Raw genomic sequence first — 9,034 nt, 5'->3', positions numbered from 1 at the left:
TTGTTTTAAACTCCTTTATTGAGATTTCAGGTGCAGCTTGTGTCTTGTTTCGATTTGGAGGCTGTGGTGCTACGGTGGATTCCAAATCCAAGCCGGTTAATTCCATGTCCAGAAGAGTATATGCTGTGCAGCGTATAGGGGGCATCACCGTTGGGGGAGAGGAAGTAATTAAAGGATGCTCGATTTTATCTGCTTCTGTGCTCATCATTTTTAAAATTTTTATTATATATTTTGTCATTCAACACAAAAACTCAGTCCCATCTGGGTTGCCACTTTTTTACGTGACGGTTTTTATATGAAAAATAAAAACGGGGTGCAAGCCAGGTATCCCTCCTGACAATTTGGATAGCAAAATTGTTATATTATTGCAACATTTCCCTTAACTGTCACATAAGGATCATACCTACTAATGAAGTTGACCCCTTAACAGCTTTGAATGACAATAAAGATTGTTTCTTTTATTTTTTCACACACACACACACACACAAGATAGAGAGGGTTTTAAAGCAAAGCCCACTCTAGAACTTTATGGAGATTCACACGCCATTGACTAAAGCTGGAGTCAGTGCTTCAAGAGCCATAACATACAGGTGTATCCAGAGCATGGAATACACCAGAGACTATGTCAAATGTGTCTTACCAAGGTCATTTCCCAGTGGTCCAAAGTCCTCTTTTTAGATTAAAGTAAAGTTTACATTTCATTTGGAAATCAAGGTCCCAGAGGTGGAGGAGGAGTAGAGAGGCACAGATTCCAAGTCCTCTGCTGCTGTTAGTCTGTCATCTGCCAAGTAAATTTAGAACTGAACATCTTTATGGAGATGCTAATTAAATTGTCCTGCAGGACTTGTGACTTCACCACTTTGACAATACTACACATACCTGCTTTATGACTCTATAAAGAAGAAAAAGAGAGAGAGAGAGCAGACCTAAAAATGCAGATAAGCTAAAAGCCGCTATCAAAGAAACACGTCAATGATGCAGTAATTCATGCAAAAGGAGCCTTGACCTAGTATTGTGTGCATATACTGTAAAATACAAGGACAAGGTTTTTAGTAAACTGGCCATCCTGTACTGAAAGGTCTTTGTTTGCCTGGTTGTATATAATGTTCTAATGTGATAAGGACTTTTTATTAGCTGTAAGCCATATTCATCAAATAAAAACTCTATGAGTTTTAGTCTTGGAATTGGATTCCTCAAATAGATCTTTTTTTTTTTCCCTGAATGTGGTGGCAAGATAAAAATAGGTGTTTGTGTAGCTTCATGACCAGTGGCTAAAAGAAAGAGGCCTCCATGTCATGTCCCATATATAACCCATGAAAACAGAAACAGTCTACCAGTTTACTAATAAGAAAAGACATTGTTACCTTAAAAAAGTGAAGTAGAAACTAAAAAGGTTTAAAAGGATTCTGGTACATTATGTTTGAATGGTTTTTCAGGGTTACCAATAATGGCACCAATGATAATGTTGTTAAAAACATTTATTTTCATAATGTAGGATTTTTCTACACTTAAGCTTAAATTAGAGATGTCTTCAAATGTTATTTACCACAAATGTGACTATTTTTCTCCACCAACATTTTTAATGTCTGCCCCAAGATGGAGACATTGCCCATCTATGTCCCCTTTCAACATTTAAATCAGCATTTGTCACTTTAGACTAGCAACTTGTTAAAGCGCTACTAACTCCCCCCCCCCCCACCCCCCCCAACCCACATGCACACATTACAATTAAAGCAATTTTTTCACTCCAATTAACTGGGGCATTCTAACACATTAGTATACTCTGATCTCAACTATTCCATTGTAGCTCTGGCTTTATGTTTAGGATTGTTGTCCTTCTGCAAGGTAAACCTCCACCCCAGTCCCAAGGGTTTTGCAGCCTTGAAAAGGCTTTCTTCAATATTTCACTGTATTTTTTGTTTATTTTCTAATGATCCCAGCTGCCTGATCGTGGAGCCACAAGCTTTTTAAACAGAAACTGGAGAGCTCAGTTTTTCAATGGTATTCTGAAACTACAGTGCAGAATAGTACAATACACCTTCTCAGCATTTTTGTATTTAAATTAAAAGGGACCAGTATTTGATTTTTTCTCACATTTAAGAGCAGGTTTTTAATATTTATTTATTTTATGAGTTAATGTAGTCATAAATGTGAAGGAGATAATAAAAAAAACAACCAGCTGCCTTTACAATTGGAGCAACCTTTACATGGAGAATAATAACAGAATGAAACAATGAGGCATTGGGAAACAAAAGGAGAGCAAATCCTTGCGTTTGCACCCAAGGGTCTCTCTTCCCCTGTTAAGCCAGGCCAAACCGGACATATTTCACCACTGAGACATGCACTCACCTTACAGTCAGACATGCGATTTCACTGAAAGGGTTGTGTGTGTATGGGATTAAGAGAGAAAAAGGCAGAGGGGCGTATTAAGAAGTTGAAACACATTTTCAGTCGCTCAACTTCCACACTCATATAAAACCACTTGAGCAAAAGAAATGTGTTTGCACTCACAGCCATGGCGGCTCTTGTCCTAACAAGCAGCCTTCCTCCTCCTGCTAAGTGACAGACAGGATGTCGAGCACACTGTTATCTGTCAGAGGCTTTGATTTCTCTGGCATTGCTCCTGTATATTTTCTGCCTTCCCTCTTCACTCAGCTTTGCTTTTAAAATATTTTCCCAATGATGGAGCCCGTCATTCAATCCACTAGTAAAAAGGGGGAATAGAAGGTGGAAGAGGTGAACTTTTATGTGCACTTGCTTCCCAACCCACCATACCAATGTACATGTCTCCATCTGCTAAGTCATGGCTTTATACACGTCTCCCCCTGTCACGCTTGTCAGTATTTGTTCTCCTTCTCCTCTACATATTCTTCTCCTTTCCAGTCTCTTACAGGTTCTTAAGGATTTCAGAGAAGGAGATATTTTGTATGAGTCACAGATTCCTGGGCAAGGATTCATGAGGTAACATCTGGTTCTGGTTGCTGGAGGCGGCTTTTATCCCCCTACCTGGGGACAGCCCAGGACCATTTCCTGGTCTGAATATATCTGCCCACCTGCCTTGGCAACATGCCTGTCTTCAGTATAGCACATCCATTAAGCCACCTTTGGTAGCAGAATTTGTCAGAACCATGTCGGAAATTGAAATACTGTTGCCAATTAGGAGGTTGTGTACTTTTAGTTCTGGAGACATTTACAAATGAACTTTTAACTTCAACAAAAATTCAGAATAAATGATTTGCTTGAGAGCTGCACGGTGGTGCAGTTGGTAGCACTGTTGCCTTGCAGCAAGAAGGTCCTGGGTTTGATTCCCGGCCGGGGGTCTTTCTGCATGGAGTTTGCATGTTCTCCCCGTGCATGCGTGGGTTCTCGCCGGGTACTCCGGCTTCCTCCCACAGTCCAAAGACATGCCTGTTAGGTTAATTGGTTAATCTAAATTGCCCTTAGGTGTATGAATGAGTGTGCATGGTTGTTTGTGTGTTGCTCTGCGATGGACTGGCGACCTGTCCAGGGTGTACCCCACCTCTCTCTCATAGACTGCTGGAGATAGGCACTAGCTCCCCTGCAACCCACTATGGAATAAGCGGTAGAAAATCACTTACTGACTGATTTGCTTGAAGCAGTAACAGAAGCAACAGTTCCAAATAGTTTAAATGTGGTTCTGTTAAAAAATGCCTTTGGAGTTAGAAATGTGAGTGTAGTGGGTAAATCTCTTGATAAATCTCTTTCCACCACAGACGTTCCAGGGCCTAATCGGTGCTAGAGCCTTTTCTTAACTGGTTAATAAAATAACCAGTTTAGTTCTCCGCAACCCAAGAACACTATAAAGGTCTCGTCATTTAAATGATTGATCCTCCCTCTGTTCTATTCTGAGTTTTTAAGGAGGATCATAGTGCATGGAGGCAATTAAACTACATAAGTCACCTTACTAATCTTAGTATCCCTGCAGACAGTAATAACATCACCAACTTAATTTATTATTGCTGTTTTAAGCAAGCACCGATTTCTCAATCTTTCACAATCCTAACCAGCTGGTTTCTGATTGGGAAAAGCAGCCTGAAAAGCCTGGAAAGTTACACACAGCACCTTTGTTAACATGGCCTGATCGTATTAGAAAAGAATTGAGTTGTGAGCACATCAGATTGATCTATTTAAACTCTGTGATGAAGCGTATCAAAATAAACAGCTGAAAGATAAGAGAAGAGAGTTATTCTGATGCTAATTTGATTTTCACTCTTATTGTTAATATTATTATGTTTTTATTATTTTTGTCTTACATTTGGCTGGTCAAGATAAATCTTGATTTTTTGAAATGGAGTTCATAATATTTTGATTGGTTGCTGGTCTCAGTTTAGACCGCCTCTAACTCCTGGTAAAAGCAGTTCTTTTGTCTGGCCTAGAACAAAGTTAGGGCTAGTTTTTAAAAGGCAAGAGCCTGCAGACACTGCAGTGCTGGAAACACAAAGACTGTTGCTGAGCAAACACTGGCACCAGTTTTTCACTGGAACTGGTTTCATGGAAAAAAAAAACCTCGGTGTAATAAATCCATGTTAGTTAGTCCTGGAGGTTGAAGCTAACAGCTAATCCGAGAAGTGCCTAGACCACAGCAGATGTTTACCATCATAAAACAACTTCAACCTCAAAACATAATATATATTTATGCAAATGCTGTTATGCAAATGTTATTTAACCTTTAAACAATCTGCACTTTTGAGTTGGATTGTTACATGATAAATTCTTACACAGGAAATGGAGGTCAGAGGGGGTGCACCACCAACGATCTCCCTGAGTAGAACTACTGAGAGTGGAACCTCTAAAGATGTTCCAGTCAAAATAACTACCTAAGTAATATTAATGCAATTAACAGTGACAAAAATTATGTTCACTGAAATGACTAAACATTTGTTTGTAACACTTTGCTGTTAAACAGCTCCCTAATACACTCAACGACTGCAGAGTCATCTGCAGATGATAGGACTATCACCCGTACTGGAAGTCTGAGGTGTACAGATTAACAAGGATTTGTAAAGGGTACAATCCCCTGTGGTGCTCCTCTGCTGCTCACCATCCGTTTAAACACATGACCCTTCAGTTTCACAAACGTGGATCTGTTTGTCAGGTGGTGATAGATCCAGGTGATCAATGCAAGGGGTCCTGAAATGTGCTCGCTCTGGTCGGCCAATAGGAATCTCTCTTGGACTGCCATGATGTTGAAGGAGGACAGATAAATGACATTTATTTGATACTGTAACAAGACATCATGTCTTCCACAGCACTGTAACCATCTCCTTGGTCAGGCTAGGCTGAAAAGATTCCGGTCCAGTCTCTCCAGCTGCCTCTTCACCTGACTTTTGAATATTTACTCCCACAATACATTTAGATGTACTCTTTTAAATACAATTGGGTCCAATTCAGACCTGAATGATAGAGCTGTCAGGTTGAATTCAATTAGAAAGGCTGATCAGATGAAAAAGTGCAACGTGTCTCAGAGACAACGCAGTGGCCATTTAGCTAATGCAACCTGACGAGCGCTTTAGATCGAACACTCTGCAGAGGTGGAATCCATGATGATGCTGCATTTTCTTGCCAGAGTGCTTAGTTTGTCTTCTGGAACTCTGCTCAGCTCCATGACTTTGGAAGGACAACTGCAGACACACATACACGTACAGAGGCCACCTTCTGGTACAAAAACATATTTATTTCTTACAACATCTAAATCACACCTTGCAGAGGAATTTCAAGTCTAATCTATTGAGTTGATTTCTTTTAAGTTGTATCAGCATCAAAATATCCTGTTCATCAAGTATTAAAGTCCCTACAAGTATGTAGGTGATTTTTTTTTTTACTTTTTCACTTTAGATGTGCAAAACAGGAAGGATGTGACAAGGTACAATATTAGCAGACTGGTTTCACATCATAATACATTCATTATAGCAACGGTAGCTGACTGAAACAGAACGCAGAATGAGTCCAGCATTGTTGAGTCATGCAGGAGTCACTCAGTTCTGATGCCATCATTTGTCTCGGATGGCATGACTGTGGGCTCATTTCCTAATGGGCCTGGGATAGCGACTGCCAAAGCCTGCCATGGGAATGAATGAATGGTATCCATTAGACAAAATGGCCATCTGTAAATTTGTGGCCACTCCGCATAAATGAGTGGGCGCAGATGAACGTCACAAACTGATAGAAGGAGGCTTGCTATCACTCACGGCTTGTCAATATGGCCAACAAACAAGTCCCAGCTGTTTTCAAACATAATGATTTACAGAAACATATGCTTGCATATTGCGTTGGAGGTTAGGTTTCCATCTATTGCATCCTGCTATCGCTGCTAAATGTGTAGCAGGCCGACAACAGCACAGTTGTGAAGTATACACACTCCTGATCAAAATCTTCAGACCAGTTAAACAGTGCAATAATTAACATTTTGCACCGTTGGGCCTTAAGAAGGTTCTCAGTAGAGCTTCAAGATGCTAAAAGGAGAAATGGGAGCATGAGGCAAAACATTTGAGCATACAATTTATTGACTCTATTTAAACTCAAACAGGTGTTTGTCAGCTGATCAAACGTTTAAAACCATAGCCTTTAAAAGCCAAAATCTGTGCAAAACTGATGATTCCATGTCATTTTCTGTCAAGTATTCACACTTTTTAGCTATGGTCTTACTATGGTCTTAAACTTTTGATCAGCTGATGAACAGCCTTTTTCTTGTTTTCAATAAATTGCCTACTCAAATGTTTTTGTTTCTTGCTCCCATTTCTTCTTTTAGCATCGTGAAACTCTACTTAGACCTTTTTCCAGATCCAGATTCCAGACCCAACAGTGCAAAAAGCAAATTCTTGCAATTTTTTAATTGGCCATGATCAAAATTTTTATCAGGAATACATTTTTGTGTAGATTTGAGAAACTACACTAAGTAATGAGACTTTATTTGGTTCCTTTATAATTAAGCAGACTTACACGACATGGTCTTCCTTATAGACACTTCATTATCTTGTCTCCACTCAACCTTATCTATGGCAGTTCACAAAGATAGGACACATTCTAATAATGGAGAAAAACCTTAAGGACCTTGAGTGTCATTTAAAAGATAATGGATATTCAGGTATGTAAGGAAGAAAGAAAAGAACAGTACAGTGCTGAAAAAAACTATTCCCACCCAAGTTCAAATATCAGACAAATATAAGCTAAATAAAAACAGAAAGCAGTTTTCATATGATGATTTAATTTAAGTGAGAAAAGCTATCCAAACCAACCAGGCTTAATCTGAAAAAGGGCTCCACCCCGTATCTTCAGAGAACCTGTCTGACAACATGGAGTAGGTTTAAAAATAACAAAAAGCAACACATCATACTTCAATCTACAGAAATTTAAGAAAACATGGAGAAAACACCATTTGCATCTATGAGTCTGGAAAGGGTTCCAAAGTCATTTGGGATTCTGGTGAACCCAGCGAGAGCCATTCACTAATGGAGCACAACCTTCCCAAGAGTGACCAGCATACCAAATATATTCCAAGAATGCATTAATATCTATAGCTCTGTAGGCCTCAATTCCCTCAGTGAAGATCAGTGTATATGATTCAACAAAAAGAGGAGACTGGGCACAAAAATCATCAATGGGAGAGATCCAAAGTGAAAACCACTGCTGACCAAAAAGAAAACAAGGGCCTCTCTCATACTTTCCCAAAAAATAACCCTTTATGACACTCAAGACCTTTGAGAAAATATTATGTCATGTGATAAGAAGAAACAGGGAAGTTTTTGAAAGGTTTCTGTCTGATATATCTGGCTTAAAACTACCACAATATTGGAAAAAGAACATAATGCCAACAGCCAAACATGGTGGTGGTAGGGCAATGGTCTGGGGCTGTACTGCTACTTCAGAACTTGAGGGACTTGTTATTGATGGAAACTATGTATTTTGCTGCTGAGAAGGTGATTGGCTGCAGTCTACTGTCGCTCCAGGAACTGTACACCTCCAGGACCCTGAAGCGGGCAGGGAAGATTCTGGCTGATCCCTCCCACCCCGGTCACAGACTCTTTGAGACTCTCCCCTCTGGCAGGAGGCTGCGGTCCATCCGGACCAAAACCTCACGCCACAAGAACAGTTTTTTCCCATCTGCCACCAGCCTGGTTAACAAAGCCCGGAAACCACCCTGACATTCTCCCTTTCCCCCACACCCCCCCTTTTTTTGCTGACAGGACACCTGTAACCTGTAACTCTATGTGTTACATTAACGCTCAGCTTGGACTCCTGCTTTACTTGCACTGCTTTACTTGCACAATGATCACCTGCACTGTTGTACTGCTCTTGCATCTTATACTGCTCTATATTTACTCTCACTCACTTAAAACTGTGCACATATATTTATATTATATTGTAGATATGTTTATACTGTTTAATTTGTATTGTATTGCACCGACTACGCCAAAACAAATTCCTTGTATGTCCAAAAACGTACTTGGCAATAAAGCTTTTCTGATTCTGATTCTGATTCTGATTTGCTCTATATCAGAAAATCCTAAAGGAGAATTTCCAGTCAGCCATTCATAACCTTCAGCCCAGGTGCTTTTGGATTATACAGCAGAGCAGTACCTAAATGTTTGAGATCCTTAAACGAATGTTTGATTGCCCCCCTGACTTTGACAAGGCCACTCTGTCTGTCAGAGGTGGACTTGCTGGGGTTCTTTAAGAAGCAAAAACACAAGAAATCTGTTGGAGGGAATGTATTTTTTAGATGCACTGTACCTCTAACTCAATCACCTTCTCTGTAGCTAACAATGGTTTGAAGACTTTTTGACTAAAACTGGGAAACGAAAAATGAATAAGAAGGTGCTTCACAAGGGATTAAATTGACATTCCCGTAAACATACAGGAATAAAAACTAGGTGTGAAGCCCCCTCTCCTGTTTAGACTTGACGGCACAAAGCAGACGACCATCTGGCATGCTGTCAGACAGCCAGCAACAGCAACCTGTTTACTGAAACCCTTTTACCTCTGTGCTCCATCTCTGCAGTCTTTGGGAAATCTG

This window comes from Girardinichthys multiradiatus, chromosome 1, assembly GCF_021462225.1.
Source record: "Girardinichthys multiradiatus isolate DD_20200921_A chromosome 1, DD_fGirMul_XY1, whole genome shotgun sequence".
Classification (NCBI taxonomy): Eukaryota; Metazoa; Chordata; class Actinopteri; order Cyprinodontiformes; family Goodeidae; genus Girardinichthys; species Girardinichthys multiradiatus.
Note: the sequence above shows the minus strand (reverse complement) of the source record.